The 22,403-nt window shown below is 38.9% G+C and overlaps 1 long non-coding RNA gene across 2 annotated transcripts; it reads right to left on the bottom strand.

Annotated features, from left to right (window-relative positions):
• Nucleotides 1–65: 65 nt before the first annotated feature.
• Nucleotides 66–21,218, bottom strand: LOC138852060 (uncharacterized). Of its 2 annotated transcripts, XR_011391548.1 has the most exons (4): nt 21,051–21,218; nt 6,798–7,118; nt 4,249–4,297; nt 66–3,365 (listed from the first exon to the last, which is right to left on the bottom strand). It is a non-coding gene; the product is annotated as an uncharacterized lncRNA (long non-coding RNA). The 2 variants fall into 2 exon arrangements; XR_011391547.1 differs by having other exon boundaries at nt 66–4,297.
• Nucleotides 21,219–22,403: the final 1,185 nt, after the last annotated feature.

The following is a 22,403-nucleotide window of genomic DNA, read 5'->3' as shown; positions in this document are numbered from 1 at the left end:
ATCTTTTAATCACAAAGATGTGGGAAATGACTCAAAATTTGAAGAAAAAAAAACTGTCTGCCTGCCATTTCAAAGCAATTGTTATAAAAAAAAAAAAAAAAACCTTTCCCCATAATGTTCTCATTTAAGGTGCAGGATGTTGTGGTTCACTGTACTGAAAGCTTTCTACAAGTTTATGAAGAGACCCAAAAGATATTTATTATTTTCAAGAGCTGCATAAAGCAGTTCAGTAGGATTAATTGGAGCAAGATAGTGAATTTGGGAAATTTCCAGTAAAGTAGTCCATACCTTGAGATGAATACTGAAGGGAGGGGAAAACAGGAAAACAAAATAATAAGGGCACTCCTCATTAAACTTCATACATCAAAAAAAAAAAAAATAGAATCACTTGTATAGTATTACTTGACTGTATTACATATACTATCATGAAGGTTGATGTGATTATGGAAAGTGAGCCTTGAAAATGAATTTCATCATACTGGGATTTAAGAATAAAGACAAAGCATCAAGGATGAATGAGAAGCATATGTACAATTTGCGAGATGTAATTGCAGCAAATTCTGCAATTTTACAATTAAAAACCAAATACATAAACCACTAAAAATGAAGACTTCTAATGATCTCTGTATTATTCGTTATACAGTGGACCCTCGACCAGCGATGGCATCGATTAATGATAAATCTGACCAGCGATACATTTTATCGCAAAAATTTTGCCTTGATTGGTGCTAAAAAAACTTGACCAACACTATTCGTTCCGTCTGAGACATGTCCACTTTTGGCCAGTGTTTACAAGCCAGCCAGCCACCGCGGTCGCTTCCAAGCATACAATCGGAACATTTCATATTATCAGCCTTTTTAGTGATTGCACCTGCAAAATAAGTCACCATGGGCCCCAAGAAAGCTTCTAGTGCCTACCCTACAGCAAAAAGGGTGAGAATTACTATGGATATGAAGAAAGAGATCATTGCTAAGTATGAAAGTGGAGTGCATGTCTCCGAGCTGGCCAGGCTGTACACAAAACCCCAATCAACCATCGCTACTATTGTGGCCAAGAAAACGGCAATCAAGGAAGGTGCAACTATGTTTTCGAAACTGAGATCGCAAGTGATAGAAGATGTTGAGAGACTGTTATTGGTATGGATAAATGAAAAACAGATAGCATCTCTCAAGCGATCATATGTGAAAAGGCTAGGAAGTTGCATGACAATTTAATTAGAAAAATGCCAGCAACTAGTGGTGATGCGAGTGAATTTAAGGCCAGCAAAGGTTGGTTTGAGAGATTTAAGAATCGTAGTGGCATACGTAGTGTGATAAGGCATGGTGAAGCTGCCAGTTTGGACCAAAAAGCAGCTGAAAAATATGTGCAGGAATTCAAGGAGTACATAGACAGTGAAGGACTGAAACCTGAACAAGTGTTTAATGGTGACACTGACAATGTTGTGAAACACTTTAGGAATGTCATAAAGGAACGGGAGGTACAGGCCTCTATGGGCAGATATGTTGTGCGACAGAGGTCCAGTGACTCAAGCTGGTCCTAGTGGCATTTAAAGAAGAAGGGAAGTAACCCCGAAAAAGGACTTGCCACCTCAAGTCCTAATGGAAGGGGATTCCCCTTCTAAACACTAAGACCATCAACACACTCCTCTTCCCATCCCATCAATCACCAGATCTTCAATAAAGGTGTCATGTAACTGTGCATGTCTTCTTCAGTTTGTGTGTATTAAAATTAATATTTCATGTGTTAAAATTTTTTTTTTCAATACTTTTGGGTGTCTTGCACGGATTAATTTGATTTCCGTTATTTCTTATGGGGAAAATTAACTTGACTATTATTCTGACTAATGATGAGCCCTCAGGAACGGATTAATAGCGTTAGTCGAGGGTCCACTGTATCTTGGGGCCTCATTTGTTGCAGTGTACCACATGTTTTATGTACATTACTGGTTGCTTGCACAAATATCCAGGAATGTATGTACAATCACATCTTACACATTCATTTTCAATTACAAGTTGTTAAATACAAAACTGGTCATGACAGGAAAGCAATGAAAACCTGCCACACATGTTACAATAGCACATGATTAAATTTAAATATGTATGAAATATCAATATAATTATAACAAGATTCAAGTCAACAGTTTTTGTGGATGCTAGAGTAGGATAAAGAACAAGTGTGTGAAAATGAGAAAGGGTAATCCATTATCCCTTCAGATACACCCTCAAACTATGGTTGCATATACATATTTCTTGCTTTAATATCAAATTCCTTAATGAATTTACAGTTCCCACAAATTCAGTTCTGGAGTTGAACCGAGGCCAGCAGTGACTACCAATGCAGACAGCTTCGCAAACATATGCAGTATGCTTGTGTCTTCTATTGTTATATGTCTAGTTGGCGATTTAAGTGTACAGAAAATGTTAATATCAATCTTACATACTGGTACTAATTTCTGAAAACATTTGTTTAACACATTTATAGCAGATGGGAATGAAACTGTTTTTATTAGGCATCATAAAAGTAAATTTTAAGATTTTAAAATAACATTTTAACTTACTGCTTATAGAAATGTCCATTAATTTGGCTCCGTTTTTGAGGGCCCTTATGTGCTAATGCACGAAGCTGCTGGATCAGTTCGCCTCCCCTTAATCTGGCCTTATACGAGTGTTTGCCTACATCATAGACAGGTTCACAATAGTGATGCTTGGCTGTATGAAAGCACAGTACAGTGGACCCCCGGTTAACGATATTTTTTCACTCCAGAAGTATGTTCAGGTGCCAGTACTGACCGAATTTGTTCCCATAAGGAATATTGTGAAGTAGATTAGTCCATTTCAGACCCCCAAACATACACGTGCAAACGCACTTACATAAATACACTTACATAATTGGTCACATTCGGAGGTGATCGTTATGCGGGGGTCCACTGTACTATATTAACTTGGTGATTTTAAGAATCACAGGAGATGCATATATAAAAAAACTAATTATGTATGTTATATTTAACTCTAGGATCAAGCAAACTGCAGTTTAATCTAGAAAATAAACTAGGTAAAATATTAAAAACAAAGCTAAGGTATGGAATGTGCAAAGAATATGACTAATGGAATTCATCACTACTGTACATGTTATTCTCTACTGGCCACTTTGAGACTTATGTTTCTGAAATATTTACTGTCTGCAAACATTACAAAAATGTTGCCAATATTTTTTATACATGTATACTATGAGGATGAGAAAAATGCTGGAGCTGTGCTATTTTACTTTACTAATGCTGGTTTTTGTTTTGCTCACTATTACTATGAGTGACAAAGTCCATCTGCTCCAGTAATACACATTGTGAATTTTATGATGAAGCACAGATCTGAAGATACAGCACAACTTTATTAATTATGTAATAGGAAGTTAGACAACCACATATACAGCACACTAACCCATCGCTACATGTGCTAGTAAATCTATAATTTAAGCTGGAACATTAAAACATTTAAGGGTAAAATAAAAGCACCAACCACCTGCTTTTAACATTTCGGTTTTGTTCTCATCATTCTAAGCTGCTTGACCCCAATTTCATTTTACCCACAGCCTCAAACACCTCCCCCACACTATCATCTGCCTCTTCCTCACTCCTAAAGGATGTTATACCTCGCTGACCAATGCGTGAAATATGGCATCAATTTCCTTAAACAGTCCTTCATAATATTCCCTCCATCTTCCCAATACCTCCAACTCTCCTGTGTCTAACAGTATTTTATTACCTGTAAACTACATTGTCTGTATACTGACCTCACAATGCCTCTACAGCATCACCAGCTGATTACAACCTCATACCACTATCTTAACCTATAAATAATAAACATCAACTATGGATACAAATTTCTTGTTCATTTATATATACAAACTTCTCCCACATTTTGAAAATAAACTACAGCATGGAATGATTTTTAAATACATGCCAAATTCCTTAACCCATGAAAAAGTCAAACTACTACTGCAAGAAAATAAACATTTAATTATTACGCAAAAAAATTTTAAATGGCAAAATCTGTTCATCCTCACATTTCTCACTATAATAAAATCTAATACATCTATGACAATTGTAAATGGGTTTTTATTAATTTGAATATATTAATTTGAAAACAATTACCTCCAAGATTACATTTAAAGGTCGATTTTTCTAAATGAAGCGACAAAAAAATAAACATGCATTATGGTAAAAATTAATGACAAATTTTAATTTTTTGTACCTGTGATGCAGTTTGTTTCTCCAAGTTTGTCCTTGTCCGCTTCACACTTCTGGTAAAAAAAATGTATAAATAAGTATGCAATTTTAATAAAAATAACATATACATTTAAAAATAAAATATGAAGCAAATACAGCATGGGTTGCAACTAATTACTCCATTGGGTTTGAGGTACTGGATTAGAGGTTGTCAGCCAACATCAATTTCCCTGACATCTGCCTGGATCCAACTGCTTAGAAAACTAATAGTGATAAGCACCATCTTATTTTTGTGATATGCAGACTGGACCACTCGGAGTCCTTATAAATGTGAAAGCTAGTCAAACGTAGCTGCTAGTGGCTCCACAATTTCCCCCACAATGCCTTGTGCAGCACTCCCACAGCTACCTCGATCCCCCCCTCACAGTGCTGGAAGCCCCTCCTTACCTTACGATTGCAACAGTCCACGAATCTGTTGCAGCACGCCTGCAGCCCCTCCCCCCAACCTTACGATTGCAGCAGTCCGCGAATCAGTTGTAGCGCGCCCGCAGCCCTGGATCTCTCGGCGCTGCCCTGGCCTTCCTCTTGAAGGAACTGCCACACCCAGAGGCACCTGTGAGGCATCCTTCCCCACCAGGGGGCCTGAAACCCCCTCCACCAGGGGCCTGAGGCACCCCCACTTGGGGGGGGCCTGAGGCACCCCCACTTGGGGGGGGGCCCTGAGGCACCCCCACTTGGGGGGGCCTAGAGCCCCAATGGGGGGAAACCCCCATGGGGGTCTGAAACCTCCCACTGGGGGGCTTCAGGCCCCCCCGGCATGCTTTCCCCTCAGCCCCCCCAGGGGGTCTGCAGACCCCCCCCAGTATCCTCCCCCCAACCCCCCCTCTGGTGCTCCCCTCCCCCTCCGTTGCACCGGCGTGCCCCTCCCTCTTCCGTTGTAACCAGCACATGCCCCATTTCAAGTGCACTAACGTGGCACCTCAAATCCAGGGCCCCCCACCCTCCCATGTGTATGCAGCAGTCCATCCTCGGAATCCGTGCACCAACCACACACTCCCTCCACTTTCAACACACCTGCGTGATCCCTCCTCTTCTGGGGTCCTCGCACATGTCCTCTTCCCTCTCAGGATGCTCGCATGTGCCCCAACTTCTAGCATGTCCATACTCCCCACTTCCGGGACGCAGCGGAAATGGGGGGTGAGGGCACTCCAGAAGAGGGGGCACGTGCGGGCGTCTCAGGCGGGAAGAAGACATGTGTGAGAACCCTGGAAGTCGAGGGATCATGCAAGCACCACGGAAATGGAGGGAATGCATGGGAGCCCCAGATGGGGAACATACTACGGAAACATCAATTCAGGAGAGATGCATACACCCAGGAAGATGGGAGGCCTTACGGGAGACCGTGGATAAGAGACACCAGCGCTAGAACCCTGGAAGCGGGAGCAGCGCTGGCACTCGGGAAGATGAAAGGGCATGCTGGTATCACGGAGAGGGAGGGTGGCGCCAGAGCGACGGCTGGGGGGAGGCGACCAAGGGGGTACTGTGGACTCCCTGGGGTGACTGAGGGGAAAGACATGCCGGAGAGATTTGGGTTTTGGGCAACCTGGTGGCAAGGGATGCCTCACGGGTTCCTCAGGGTGAGGCGGCAACCCTGGGAGGAAGGTCGCGGTGGTGCCGAGAGAGCTGGGGTTGTGCCACAACTGGTTACTCCGCACTGCCGCTAAAAGAATCTTTTCCATTACGCATTCCTATCTACACTACCTCGCAAACATGAACGACTCACAATTTCACAAACTTCAGTTTATTCACTATACACTTAACTGCAAGTTTATGCAATGCTGATAAGCTGATGAATAACATGCGCATCTTTCATGCAAAGTTTTTTAACCATTTCCTCTTACATGGACACTTTCAACATTGGATCACAATGGGGTCGAGACCCCAGAACCATTACCAGGTTTATGGCCTGCCCAATATTTATCAGTAATCCTGTATGTAGTTTGCAAAGTACATTAAGATTATAATAGCTTTTACATCCTCTGAGCATTTGAATGCATCTACTGAATAGAACGATGGATACTTCCAGTTAGGTTACGAATACAGAAAATCCCACGCTTCATCAATAACAGATTTAAGCTTGGCTGGAAGTAGAGAAGTACTTGCCAAAGTATTGGTATTTGTGGATATCTGTTAATTTTGATGGTATCAGATGGTATCTTAACACTAGAGAAGTACTTTTTGGTCTTATTTTTTGCTGTTTTAACAACTTTGAAATAATATGACAATTAAATAGGGGATACTGTTTAAAAGCATTATCCAGTGATTTATGGTCCTATACTTAGTGGGTCCCTATTTTCAGTTTTATGTCTAGTTTTCATCACTTGCATATCATTTACAGCCACTGTGGTATGCAATAATTAGTTCATGTTTTATATTGGTAAAGGATGCTCAAAGCTATGCTATGCTATCTAAACAAAGTAATTTGCTCCAAACCAAATGTGAAAAAGCAGTGCAAGACTTGCTATTTGTTGGCCCAATTAACTAAGTCAAAGGTGCTAGCCACCCTCAGCTCACCTTGAGCACCACAGCTCAGCTGTTCAGGAATCCACTTCAGGAGCTTATGAAATTCTCTATACTTGACACCAAGGGTAAGTGATGGGTTTAATAAAGCAATTGTCCCCCTAACTTTTATTGAGTTATCACAGTATACCCATAATGCCTTTTTTTTTCTTTTTTTTAATTGATTGCAGCATGCATGTTTGTTGCCAGTCCTTCCAGTATCTTCCAGGTGATGCCTCTCATTTCTCTCTTGACTGTGTTCAAGGAGAACAGCTGAAGGGAGTGTTTTTTCAGGAGTTTAGATGCTTGCCAGTTCATACAGCCTGGGAAGGTTCTCTGCAACAGAAGTGTTTAAGAATTTAAATCTTTAAATATTCTTTATGAGCACAAGGACTAAATAATACCCCTATAGTCAGGTAAAAGCCCTACAGGTTTAGCTCTTCCCTGTATACTTTCACCATACTGGCAATCTCCTACCAAGAGAAGGCAGTGAAATCTACCCCCTCCCCCTCCAGGAAAAAAAATCTTGTCTTGCCCTCGATGTGCAGAAATCACAACTTCAAATGACCCCCTGAACTGCAATGCCCACCTCTCCTTTGGAGTGCAAGTGCTATACTTCCACCTCTAGGGCCAAAGTGTAGCAAATTATTTTCCTAGAATACCTGAAGATGGTTTTGATGGTCAACAACCCGTGACCAGGCCTCATGGTGCATCAGCGCCTTATCAACCAGGCTCACACTCGCTTGGCAGGACTACTGTTCTGGCAAGCGAGTGTGAAATGGAAGGCTGTATCTTTTACATGGTAGGATTGCTGGTGTCTAATTTCTGTCTCGCAAACATGCAAGATTTCAGGTATGTCTTGCTACTTCTACTTATACTTTAGTCACACTACACTTGCATGTACAAGCATATATATACATACACCCCCAGGGCCGGATTACCGCATAGGCAAACAAGGCATTTGCCTAGGGCCCCGCGCATTTGGGGGGCCCCGTGGTCCAAGGGGTTCAGGGGCTCATCCAAGACTGTGCACATGGTGCAAGTGCAAAGGGATCCCTACCTAAAAAGTTCAAGTGTTTGGAGAGTAAAATTGATTTTTAAAAATTGATCAAAACAAAAATGAAATAAAATAAAAATAAATAAACCTAACCATAGATGGCAACACTCAACATGCCTGTTTTCCTGCTAATGGGCGAGTATGGGAGATTCCTCTCCAATTTTCTGTAGTAATTACACATTATCTAGACTTGTACTGTGACAAATTAACTGAAGTGTTGTTGATAGGGTTACTTGACCAGTAAAGACGCATTTTTGGTAAAAATACTATAAAGAAAAACCTAAAAACGCAAACTGACTTCCGTTTGTAGGTTTTAAAAGCACTTTGTCCTGTCTAAGTCTATCATTTCAATAATAGATCTCAATTGATTGATGTTCTACATCACTTCCGTCGCAAATGCTTAGTTTTCAAGTTGCGACAGAAGTGATGTAGAACAAATTAATTTACTACACATTTCCCCAGAAACGCATAAGCCACATAAGAAAATCGTTGGTTGGGTGAAACTGAAAATTGTCCCTGCATTCTTTAATTCTCATGTCCTTATCTATGGTGGTAGGCCATATATCATGCAAAACAATGATTAGTTTAGTTATGAAAATGGTAATATAAATACCATTGTGCATTGTTCTTGGACTCGGTATGATTTCTGTTTAAGTAAATTGGAGATCAAGGAGGATGAATTAGTAAAATATTCGTAGCCCAAATCACTAACCTAATCTATGGTAAAAGTTCTGTATATGACTCCTTTCTGTAACGTTTTGAATTTTTAGATGCACAGCCAGAGGAAAGGGGGCTACAAGGGCCATATCCCCCCAATTGACAAAAAAAATTAATAATTAAAAAATTTATAATAATTGATAATGAAAAATTTGTATTTGCATGATTACAGACAGTGATACATCTTCATTATGGCATCTCGTAAACGTGATGTTGGACGTTCTTATGCGAGTGGGTCACAGAAAAAAAAAGAAAATTCAAGAAGAATAGAAAAAGAAAGATGTAGGAAGCTGCAGAAAGATCACAGACATGCTCACGAAAACAGTTTCTGATGTTACCAGTACAGTTGAATCTGCAGATACGTCAGATCATACAGGAAGCCCTCCCTCCATTATTTCTCAGCCAGCATCTACTTCTTTTGTGTCTTTCTCTCAATGTCTCAATGGACATTTCATCCACAGGATTTGTCTTAAAAGATCCTGCCTCATGGCCAAATGTAATCCCAGATTCTCTACGTAATGCTTTCATTGCAGAAAACTTGCAACTCTGAACACTGACTTTAGGAAATCAGCAAGGATTTGATGATGGAAGTCGTTGTTGTTTAAAGTCATCTATTTTTTATAGGAAGCTTGCAAAATTCAGAAACTGTGAAAAGATCATGGATGGTATACTCTGAAAGCTCAGGAAAAGTGTACTGTTCAAAATACCTTCACACAGGGGTTCAATGACTGGAAAAATTCCAAGCGTTTTGAGGAACATGAAAACAGCACCACTCGCAGGAGCTGCATTTTAGCCAGTATTTCGTGCACAGAAAAAAGGCTTATTGTATTCTCATTTGGAAAATCAAACTGATTATTGGAGAAAAGTTCTAGAAAGAGTTGTTGCTGTTGTAAAATTCTTCTCTCTAAGAGAACTTGCTTTCCGTGGAGAAAATGAGGTTTTTGGTTCGGAAAACAATGGCAATTTCCTAGGGATCATAGAAATGTTAGCACAATTCGATCCATTCTTTGCAAATCATGTGTCACGCCTTGGGAATGAAGGAAGATGCACTGTATCTTACATGTCATCTACTATATACAATGAATTTATTGAACTGATGACTAAGAAGGTCCTCAATAACATCATAGCAGCTGTGAAAACTGCAAAATACTTTGCAATAAGTGTAGATTCAACACCAGATATTTCACACACAGATCAATTGACATTCATTGTTCGCTTTGTCGACTCCAGTGGTAAGCCTGTAGAGCGCTTTATAAAATTCATTCCTCTTTCAGGCCATGATGGAGAAACAATTATGAATGTAGTACTGGATACTCTGCTTGAACATGATCTCTCTATTATGGATTGCCGTGGCCAGAGCTACGACAATGCAAGTAACATGTCGGGTAAATATAATGGATTGCAAGCCCGTATCAAGCAAATCAACCCACTTGCTGAAAATGTGCCCTGCTCAGCACATTCTCTTAATCTTGTTGGGTCGTGTGCTGCGGAGTGTTGTGTCGCTGCAGTTTCATTTTTTGGACTTTTACAAGCACTATTTTTTTCTCTGCTTCAACGCATCAGTGGAGTATACTCAAGTCAACCATTCATGGAGATGTCATCAAATCATTATCAACAACAAGGTGGTCAGCGCAGCATGATGCAACACGTGCTTTGAAAGACAGCTTTGCTGAAATACATTCTGCTTTGATCCAAATAGAGGATGAAGACCAGACAGCAACTACAAGAAGCGAAGCAGCCAGCTTAGCATCAAAATTGGAAGATTTTGAATTGGCCTTACTCTGTGTGCTTTGGGACTGTATACTGGAACAGTTAAATGCCACGAACAAGACACTTCAGAAAATTGAAATGGCTACTTGTGCTAACCTCTATGCAGGCTTAGTGGAATTTGTAAGCTCACTTCGCAATGAAGCTTTTGAAATGTTTGAAGAGAAAGCTAAACTGCTGGTGAAAGACTACAGTTACCAGGCAGATCATCAGCGGTCAAGGAAGAGGAAATGCAATTTTGAAGAGCCAGACAATGAAATTGTGTTGCTACCAAGGCAGAAATGTAAGACAGCTATATACTTCGTCATTCTGGATTCACTGATTACAGAATTGGTGAAAAGAAATCTACCAGAATCTCAATAACAAGTTTGGATTTCTATTCAAAATTACTACTATGCCAGATGCAGAATTGAGAGCTGCATTAAAGTTGCAACAACAACTTTCAGCAGATGTTCAGGACACATTTGTTGAAGAAATAGTTCATTTTTCTGGGTATATGAATCAGATGAAAGCTCCACCTGAAAAATGTGCGCCCTCAGCTGCTTTGAAATATTTAAGAAATGCAGGTATCTCAGAAACCTTCCCTAATGTTGACAGTGTATCGCCTTTACCTAACACTTCCAGCTACTAAATGCGAAGGAGAACGTTCATTTTCTGTTTTGAAAAGAGTGAAAAACCAGCTCCGTTCAACAATGAGCCAAGACAAATTGTGTAACCTAGCCTTGTTGACCATTGAGTCTGATCTAACAAGAAATATTGATTTTCAGAATATAACTGATGATTTTGCCAATATGAAATCCAGAAAAAAGTTTATTTAAGAAGTGCCTGTGAATATAAACAATTCTTTACTTTTTTGAGTTTATATGATTTGATAGTCTTATGCATGATGCAATGATGATAATAATGGTCAGTGATTTATAAAGGGAATAATAGTGCTGTAGTGGTTATGCCACTAGTGGTACATGTCACTACTTTAATAGCCTAATCTAGTAATACTATGCTGTCTTGAGTTTATTCTCTTTAAAATGCATGATTTAACAAGATAGTTATAATGGCTGTTGGTAAATAGTTTTGGTTGTCTTTATGTACTTTCCCTATTAAATTTAATCTAAATAGCCAGAATGTATTTAATTAGACCTTAAACAGGCTCACACCGATCCCCACCCCCAAGCTGGAAGGGGTCGCTTCGCTTACCCATAACTCAAAGGGGCCCCGCCAATCTGAATAGCCTAGGGCCCGGAGACTTATTAATCTGGCCCTGTACACCCCTCTAGGTTTTCTATTTTCTTGCTAGTTCTTGTTTATTTCCTCTCATCTCCATGGGGAAGTGGAACAGAATTCTTCCTCCATAAGCCATGCATGTCATAAGTTAAAAAGAGAAACTTTCGTTTTTCCTTATGGACCAACCTGCTTCAGTGGGATATGGCCAGTTTGGTGAAAGAAGTGTATATTATCATACATTTTTCTGTTTGCATTCCAGGAAATACAAATAAAAAAACTTCAACCGTTCTCGGCAATTAGGTGCTTTATCGTACTTGTGTGCAGTGAAGGTTCAAATGACTAGCTTGTGCTATTAGGTCAGATGCAGTGCTCCTCCCTGAAGTGACATGTCTGACCTCACTAGGTCATTTCTCCCACTGGCTTAAGCCAGTGGGAGAATTGGAGCGGCCTTGCATAGACCAGTAGGCCTGTTGAAGTGTTCCTTCTTTATGTTCTTACGAGGGCAAATTATTCTATTAGTTGGATGGATTTGTGAAGGACCTGCCTAGTATGTACCAACAGGCCTACTGCAGTGTTCCTCCTTTATGTTCTTATGATATAGCAAACCCTTGAGCAAAAAATCTACTGTATAAAATGCACTTTGACTTCATAAAGCTTAGAGTGCTATTTTATGATAACAGTACTGAAGCTTCACTTAGGAAGAGAAGGCAAGACTAGGAAGAGACCATTATTCAAACACCATAATGAAAAACTACCTATGTCAAAAACAGAAATACAAAAGCATACAAATACTACAGATTAAATCCAATGCCAGTGAAAGGTATTTATTCTAATAGAAGAGAAATAACTATCTTCAGGTGAGGAGGGAAGCAGACTGCAGCAAAAGACTGATATCAAAGGATTGTCAACACTGATTATATGATTAAAAAACTTTTAATTATTGTACTTGGGTGGAAGCACTAAACTCCTAAGTCACACAGCAGGGCCCCGCTTTACGGCGTTTCACTTTACGGCGTTCCGCTAATACGGTCATTTCAAATTATGACCAAAACTCGCTATACCTGACTTTCTAATACGGTCACCACGCCCCACCCTGTTTGTTTACATTCTTCGTGAGCTCAGTAAGCACTAAGTCTCTCCATTTTGTCTGGAAACTCCAAAATTTCAAATGTTTTTAAAAGTTATTTCATATTTTATATATACTCTGATAATTATACTTATGTATACCTGTACTTAAATAAACTTACATACTGTGCTGGTATGCAGGTACACATTAAAATCAGTAAGAGTGTCTTATGTCTCCAGACGTCATATTAGTAATGATAATAATCATCGAGTTTCATTTAAATGTCGTATATTACGTTAATATACACTTTTTCATTAATCCATCTATGATATTTTTTCAAAATTATAAACACGATACATAACATAAAAAGATGATAAATACACCCCACAATAGAATAAATAAACAAATATGAGATGTGGTAGCAGACGACTTGCACAAGTGACGCCATATTAGAAATGATAATAATAATAATCACCGAGTCTCATTAAATGTTGTATATTACGTTAATATACACATTTTCATTAATCCATCCGTGATATTTTTTTTCAAAATTATATAATAAACACGATACATAACATAAAAAGATGATAAATACACCCTACAATAGAATAAATAAACAAATATGAGATGTGGTAGCCAGATAACTTGTACAAGTGATGCCAAGAATAACATTTTCTCTAATCTAACATAAGAGAAAGTGTGTTACTGGGGGTAACTGTAGAAAATTATTCCTTTCGTATGTAAGTAAGTTTATTCAGGTATACACAAATACAGTTACATAGATTATCATACATAACATGTGTAGAGAACCCAGGATAACCCAAAAAAGTCAGAGTGACCTATTTCCATTGCCTTCACTCAGAGCATCATTTCTTCTCAAAATGATGTTACATGAGAATGGGAGTGTTGTTCTTTATTTATTCTACCGTATCAATGTAGAGACAACCTGTACACTATGTAACTTGTACACAAACCAGACGTGTACACTTTTTGTTTACAAAACTTATCTTCGCCTGGTTTGTTTACACAACTCTGCGCCTGTCCTCTCTCATGCACTCATTCTTTCTCTCTCTCATTTATTCGTTTTATCTCATTTACTTACTCCTGACCCTACATTAAGACTACAAATATTTTAAGGTAAGTAATGAGTGCACTATGTGTGTATTGTACTTTATTGTTTTTTGATGCCTGGTTCTATTGCTAACTTAATATATGTTAGTGTAAACTTGTTATCTAGTGTTTGTATGCATTTGTAAGTGGGGAAAAAAAAGGGTGTTCCACTTTATGATGGTTTCCACTTTACGGTGGTAGCCTGGAACCTAACCAGCTGTATAAGTGGGGCCCTACTGTATAAGCACTTAGGGAAATGGGCAGCTATCAGGTCTGATCCAAGTAAGGGAAGGACAGGTACAAATCCATGCATTATGGAAACCCCTCTGAGGGGGGATACTGAGAAAAATTTAAAATAACAGACCGAGCTAAACTGAATAATCATGGTACAGTTGACCATTGAACAATACAGGGCTTAGGGGTGCTGATCTCCCAAGCAGTCGAAAATCAGCACACAACCTTTAACTCCTTGAAAACTTTACTACTAATACCCAAATGTTGACTGGAAGCTTTACCAATGTTACATGTATTATATAATGTATTCTTTATAAAGCGGAACCTCCACTAACGAGTTTATCCATTCCATGACCTTGCTCGCATCTGGATTTGCTCATTTGCAGAGCCAATTTTCCTCATTTAAATTGAATGAAATTGAATTACACATGTAATGCATTCCAGTGGAATTCCAGGCACCATAAAATATTTCAATAATTTCCTTAATATCAACTTTATGGCTTATATATGTACACATGAATAAAGACCACCTGCTACTAACAGGAGATTTCAACAAACTTTCTACACAACCAGGACCCACAAGTAACCAAATTCACAAACACTGAGCAACTGCCTGTTGCTACCAACAATATCTAAACTTACAAGAATCACCGAGACAAGTATCTCCTTAATAGACCACATCTGGACTAACACCATATCCCCTTTAAAATCAGGCATAATCACAGACAACACTACAGACCACTACCCAACTTCTCTCATTTATTTATTAATTTGAACATGATACATAGAAGTACGAAGTACAGTGGTTAAGTGTAACATGCCAAAGCCCCTTGAATGCAGAGCATTATGGGCAGACTTAAAATTAACGAACTAATCTAGGTAAATTTTCACAAGACATTACTAAAGTAACCTTCAGACTACATAACAAGACAGTTGTTAACTTTATAGCAGCTATGAATAACATCAATTGGCAAAATGAGCTCAAAACATACAGATATGAATGTATAAATTTTCTAAAAAAAAAAAAAAAAACCATTGCCTTTACAACAAACATTGCATCCAAAAAACCCAAACAGATCACAGCAAAGAGATTGAATAGTCCCTGGCTAATGCCCAGCATCCTCAAATCCATTAACACAAAGCACAAATATGAAAAACAGTATAGAATGGGTCAAAAACCTAGAGAACAGTCTAAACATTGTCAGCTCTTACCAGCCTGATAAGATGTAAAAATTTTTATTATGAAAAGAGATTACATAACATCAAAGGTGATATGAAAAAGACCTGGAAAATTCTTGGAACCAAAAAGTTATCCAAAAACAAAATCAAACTAACAAAATCAGATGAACCCCTACTCACACCAACTGAAACAGCAAGCAGACAATATTTTCTTAACCATAGGAAAAAATCTAGCAAACAAAATACCAAACTCAAACGCCCATCCATCAGACTACTTCGTAGGTACCTACCCAAATACGCTATTCCTAGCTCCAACCAACCAACTAGAAGTCTTGCTCATCAACATCCTTATAAACAAGGCAGGAGACAAACAACTTGCCTACGTTTATGTACAAAAAAGCTTCAAGTATTGTCACCAATTATTGCAACACTTTTTAACAAATCCATTGAATCATCTACCTTCCCAACAATCCTCAAAATAGCGAGGGTCACTGCGATCCATAAAGGAGGTGACCAACCTGACTTGAATAACTATAAACCAATATCTAACTTACCATTGCTCTCTAAAATCTTTGAAAAATTAATTCATAGACGGATCTATTCCTACCTCGTCTCACACAACATATTAAACCCTTGTCAGTTTGGATTCAGGAATAATAAAAGGACAAATGATGTGATCATACACATGCTAGAACTAATATATACCGCACTCGAAAAGAAAGAAGTCCTGCTGGGCATTTTCACTGATTTACGTAAAGCTTTTGATACAATCAACCATGAACTTCTGTACTCTAAATTAATGCACTATGGTATCAGAGGTCACTCCCTCAACTACCTAAAGTCATACGTTAGTAGCAGAATTCAATATGTGTATGCAAATGGAGCAAACTCTTCCACCCAACCAATCACAGTAGGAGTCCCACAAGGAAGTGTCCTTGGACCATTCCTCTTTCTCATCTACATCAATGATTTACTGAATGCATCACAGCTACTCAAACCCATATTATTTGCAGATGACACTACATACGTCTTCTCCCACCCAAACCCAGTCATACTTGCCAACACTGTCAATGCCAAATTGCAGAAAATATCTGCCTGGATAATGACTAATAAACTTACCCTAAAAACTGATGAAACCTATTTCATTCAGTTTGGAAACAAAGCTGCAAATGATCCACCTAACACTAAATGGATCAGTCACAAGACTTGCAGAGGGAAAATTCCTAGGTATTCACCTTGGCAGTAGCCTTAAGTTCCAGACACGCATACAACAAATCAAGAAAATCTCTAAGACTGTAGGTATACTATCAAAGATAAGGTACTATGTTCCATAATCAGCTCTCCTGGCACTGTACCATTCACTCATATACCCTTACCTCACCTATGGAATTTGTGCATGGGGATCAACAACATTCAATCACCTAAGACCTCTAATAGCCCAGCAAAAGGCAGCAGTCAGAATGATAAATTCCCACTCCCGCCAGCATACTCCACCAATTTTCAAAAGTCTGAATCTGCTCACCATTAAGAACATCCATACTTATTCACGTGCCTACTACATACACAGAACAATACACACAAATATAAACCCTCCACTCAAACTTCTCACCAACCTTAGCAGGACGCATGACCATAACACAAGACAGATCTCTTTGATATACCTCGTGTCCATATCACACTGTAAAAATTATGTACATAAAGGGTCCCAAAATTTGCAGTTCATTACCAGAAGATACTAAAGTAACCCAGTCTGAAAATCAATTTAAGACTTCTCAAAAGCCACTTAATCACCCTAGACTAAATGCTAAATACTCAGTACACACATACTCACTTATGTATTCCCACATCATAATTTCAACAATTACTTTGAACCTTTTATCCATTTTTGACAGGAATATAATTGAATCATTGTTTTCACAAAAAGCATTTTTGAATATATGAATACTGTATATCTTTTGTCTTATATAAATTAGATTCACTTACAATTAATAATCTACTGTATAACGATGATATAATTAATATTCTACTGTACAAGTATGACATAATTCTTAGTGTTAAGTAGTCTGTAAGCCAATAATGTTAAGTCAGCCCACAATGCCTAAGCATAATAGAGGCTCTCTTTGCACTGCAACCCATAATTGTGAATACAAAATCTCAATGTACTATTTGCAAAGAATTTTTTTTTTGTTTGAATAAAAATTTAAAGTAGAAAGCAAGAGTAATATCAGAGGGGCCAGGAATGTCTGCATTGTTCATTCTGGACCCTATTTTTAAATTGTCATTTTTCAATTTTTGTGAAATTGGCCAAATTTCAAATTTCTGACCAAGTTATTAAGTAGTTAAAATTGGTAAATGTGCAGTTTCTTGTACTCTATAGAAAAAATGGAGTTCTAAAGAAATAGCTACGAGTTTGGTCGACTGGAACAATGGAAATAGCCGAAAATAGGGCTCAAAGTGGGTGAAATCGCCGATTCGTAAATATCACCGAGGTCGCTAACTTTGCAAGAGCGTAATTCCATCAGTTTTCCATCAAATGACATTCTTTTGGTGTCATTGCAATTGGGAAAAGATTCTCTATCATTTCATAAGAAAAAATTATTTTTTTCGGAAATTGTGCGACACCAGGAGACACCAGGATTTGGGGTTGCGACAGTCGAGGGGTTAAGCCAATAATAAGTCAACCACAAGCAGCAGTAGGCCTAATCACCCAGTCTGCTGCCAGACAACAGCCCCCCCTCCACTCTTCAATGGCCTAATCCTACTTACGATACAAAATAATCATTCATACTATTGTGCATAGTACATATAAAGGACAATAAATTCTAATATCAATCCTGCCTCTATAGTTTCAACAGAACTCACAGGCATAATACTGGACACAAATCTGATATTCCCTGCATCTGACTTCATGTTTGTAAAGCTCTATGTGCATGAAAAGGACCCAAAATTTGGAGAGAGAGAGAGAGAGAGAGAGACAGAGAGAGAGAGAGACAGAGAGAGAGAGAGAGAGAGAGAGAGAGAGAGAGAGAGAGAGAAAACTTATCTGTCTGCCAGCTGTTTCAAAACTAGTGTTAAAAAAACACCTTTCCCCTATTGTGATCCTAACTACAAATAATAATGCTCAACAATGCTTTTAACCTGTATCGTCCATCCTTGTTTATCATTCCATCTCGCGTACCTAGCTTCATCTTATTGTTGAATTTCTAAATACCTCTGACAGTATTTCAAAAACAATGTATGTATTCTTATTCTCATATACTTATAATTTAGTTTTAGGGCTGCCTGAAATGCCTTGCATAGCAATGGGCTTTATGAAGTACTTGTTATACACGTCACTCAATTTAGTTGTGTATTATACTGTATTTTCTTCTTCTCTTTTTTAGTAATTGTATACAGGAGAAGGGGTTACTAGCCCATTGCTCCCGGCATTTTAGTCGCCTCATACGACACGCATGGCTTACGGAGGAAAGATTCTTTTCCACTTCCCCATGGACAATAGAAGAAATAAAAAAGAACAAGAGCTATTTAGAAAAAGGAGAAAAACCTAGATGTATGTATATATATATATGCATGTGCGTGTCTGTGAAGTGTGACCAAAGTGTTAGTAGGAGTAGCAAGATATCCCTGTTATCTTAGCATGTTAAAAATAGGAGAGGAGAGTTATTAAATGGAGAGTTAGAGGTATTGGGAAGATGGAAGGAATATTTTGAGGAATTGTTAAATGTTGATGAAGATAGGGAAGCTGTGATTTCGTGTATAGGGCAAGGAGGAATAACATCTTGTAGGAGTGAGGAAGAGCCAGTTGTGAGTGTGGGGGAAGTTCGTGAGGCAGTAGGTAAAATGAAAGGGGGTAAGGCAGCCGGGATTGATGGGATAAAGATAGAAATGTTAAAAGCAGGTGGGGATATAGTTTTGGAGTGGTTGGTGCAATTATTTAATAAATGTATGGAAGAAGGTAAGGTACCTAGGGATTGGCAGAGAGCATGCATAGTTCCTTTGTATAAAGGCAAAGGGGATAAAAGAGAGTGCAAAAATTATAGGGGGATAAGTCTGTTGAGTGTACCTGGTAAAGTGTATGGTAGAGTTATAATTGAAAGAATTAAGAGTAAGACGGAGAATAGGATAGCAGATGAACAAGGAGGCTTTAGGAAAGGTAGGGGGTGTGTGGACCAGGTGTTTACAGTGAAACATATAAGTGAACAGTATTTAGATAAGGCTAAAGAGGTCTTTGTGGCATTTATGGATTTGGAAAAGGCGTATGACAGGGTGGATAGGGGGGCAATGTGGCAGATGTTGCAAGTGTATGGTGTAGGAGGTAGGTTACTGAAAGCAGTGAAGAGTTTTTACGAGGATAGTGAGGCTCAAGTTAGAGTATGTAGGAAAGAGGGAAATTTTTTCCCAGTAAAAGTAGGCCTTAGACAAGGATGTGTGATGTCACCGTGGTTGTTTAATATATTTATAGATGGGGTTGTAAGAGAAGTAAATGCGAGGGTCTTGGCAAGAGGCGTGGAGTTAAAAGATAAAGAATCACACACAAAGTGGGAGTTGTCACAGCTGCTCTTTGCTGATGACACTGTGCTCTTGGGAGATTCTGAAGAGAAGTTGCAGAGATTGGTGGATGAATTTGGTAGGGTGTGCAAAAGAAGAAAATTAAAGGTGAATACAGGAAAGAGTAAGGTTATGAGGATAACAAAAAGATTAGGTGATGAAAGATTGAATATCAGATTGGAGGGAGAGAGTATGGAGGAGGTGAACGTATTCAGATATTTGGGAGTGGACGTGTCAGCAGATGGGTCTATGAAAGATGAGGTGAATCATAGAATTGATGAGGGAAAAAGAGTGAGTGGTGCACTTAGGAGTCTGTGGAGACAAAGAACTTTGTCCTTGGAGGCAAAGAGGGGAATGTATGAGAGTATAGTTTTACCAACGCTCTTATATGGGTGTGAAGCGTGGGTGATGAATGTTGCAGCGAGGAGAAGGCTGGAGGCAGTGGAGATGTCATGTCTGAGGGCAATGTGTGGTGTGAATATAATGCAGAGAATTCGTAGTTTGGAAGTTAGGAGGAGGTGCGGGATTACCAAAACTGTTGTCCAGAGGGCTGAGGAAGGGTTGTTGAGGTGGTTCGGACATGTAGAGAGAATGGAGCGAAACAGAATGACTTCAAGAGTGTATCAGTCTGTAGTGGAAGGAAGGCGGGGTAGGGGTCGGCCTAGGAAGGGTTGGAGGGAGGGGGTAAAGGAGGTTTTGTGTGCGAGGGGCTTGGACTTCCAGCAGGCATGCGTGAGCGTGTTTGATAGGAGTGAATGGAGACAAATGGTTTTTAATACTTGACGTGCTGTTGGAGTGTGAGCAAAGTAACATTTATGAAGGGATTCAGGGAAACCGGCAGGCCGGACTTGAGTCCTGGAGATGGGAAGTACAGTGCCTGCACTCTGAAGGAGGGGTGTTAATGTTGCAGTTTAAAAACTGTAGTGTAAAGCACCCTTCTGGCAAGACAGTGATGGAGTGAATGATGGTGAAAGTTTTTCTTTTTCGGGCCACCCTGCCTTGGTGGGAATCGGCCGGTGTGATAATAAAAAAAAAAAAAAAATAAGGTAGTCCGTACCTTGAGATGAATACTGAAGAAAGGGAGGGAAAGCAGGGAAAACAAAATAATGAGGACACTCCTCATTAAACTTCATACATCAAAAACAATAACAATCTCTTGCACAGTATTACTTGACTATTACATATACTGTCATGAAGGTTGATGTGATTATGGAAAGCAAGCCTTGAATACGAATTTCATCACACTGGGATTTAAGAATGAAGATGAAGCATCAAGGATGAATGAGAAGCACATGTACAAATTGAGGAAGACAAGGCAGAATTTGCTCTTTAATTGCAGCTAATTCTGCAAATTTGCAATTAAACATACCAATGAAAGCACTGAAGGTACGTGTTGAAAACACAGGAATTTCTGGTCTGCAGTCCAAGATAAGACCACAGGGGTATTAAGTGATGCAGTTGTCTACCTGTTCCAAAATGTCCACTAAACACTGGAATGGAGGTATTTTTGAGTTCAACAGCTGGTCACACGAAAATGAGTCTGCAATAAAAACTTATTTATAGTATGGATGAACATTAAAAACTGTTTATATATTATCATTTAAAAAGATTTCTAATGATCTCTGTATTATTAGTTATATCTTGGGGCCTCATTTGTTGCAGTGTACCACATGCTTTATGTATATTACTGGTACAATCACATTCTACACATTCATTCTCAATTACAAGTTGCTAAAATAAATATAAAAGTGAAGTCAGAATGCAGAAAACTGGTCATGACAGGAAAGCAGTGAACACCTACCACACAGAGGATGGTTAGTTACGTTAGCACACAATGAAATGTAAACATACAGTAGGGCCCCACTTTGCAGTTTCGCCTTACGGCGTTCGGCTAATACTGCGATTTCAAATTATGACAAACTTTCTCTATGGCAAGCAGTCTTTCAAATATGGGGTGAGCCACCCAGTTTGTTAACAGATATGTGCTCACAGAGAATGTAATGTCATAATAACTCTTGGGCACATTAAATGTTTTACCTCAATTTGTAACATTTTAAAGTTAAGAATTAATTTAAGTCTGCCCAAAATGCCTAGCCATGCTAGGTGTTCTAGTGGCCCCCTCTGTAATTAGTATTTTACTACATGTAAACCACACAAAAACCAAATTCTGTAAACTCAGCATTGTAATCCTTAGAGAATAAACTTCAATTTGAATTTATTTTACGTCAATATAGACATTCATTAATCCATCTAATATTTTCTTCAAAATTATGTAACATTACATAGCATATGAACATGCTGTGTAGGTATATAGCCCAGGTGGACTACATACCTACATTATTATTATAATTAAAACCATAAGCATCTGGCTGGTTTGTTCACAAAACTCGTGCACCTATTACTCTCTCATGTGTGTTTCTCTCTCTCTCTCTCTCTCTCTCTCTCTCTCTCTCTCATGTACTCTCTCTGTTTAATCTTATTTACTCGCCTCATACCCTACATTAAGACTACAAATATTTTAAGGCAAGTAATGAGTGTACGTACTGTATATGCATTTCATCACTCCAGGCATATGTGGGTGGGGTGGCCAGATGGGATTACGATACCTACCACACTTGTATACCTACCTACCCTACTATTCACCTTGCACCCTATATTAAGACCAATAAGACAAAATATTTTAAGGTAAGAAATGAGTTTACCTGGAGAGAGTTCCGGGGGT

This window comes from Cherax quadricarinatus, unplaced genomic scaffold, assembly GCF_038502225.1.
Source record: "Cherax quadricarinatus isolate ZL_2023a unplaced genomic scaffold, ASM3850222v1 Contig3632, whole genome shotgun sequence".
Taxonomy (NCBI): domain Eukaryota; kingdom Metazoa; phylum Arthropoda; class Malacostraca; order Decapoda; family Parastacidae; genus Cherax; species Cherax quadricarinatus.
This window is presented reverse-complemented; position numbering and strand designations above follow the sequence as displayed.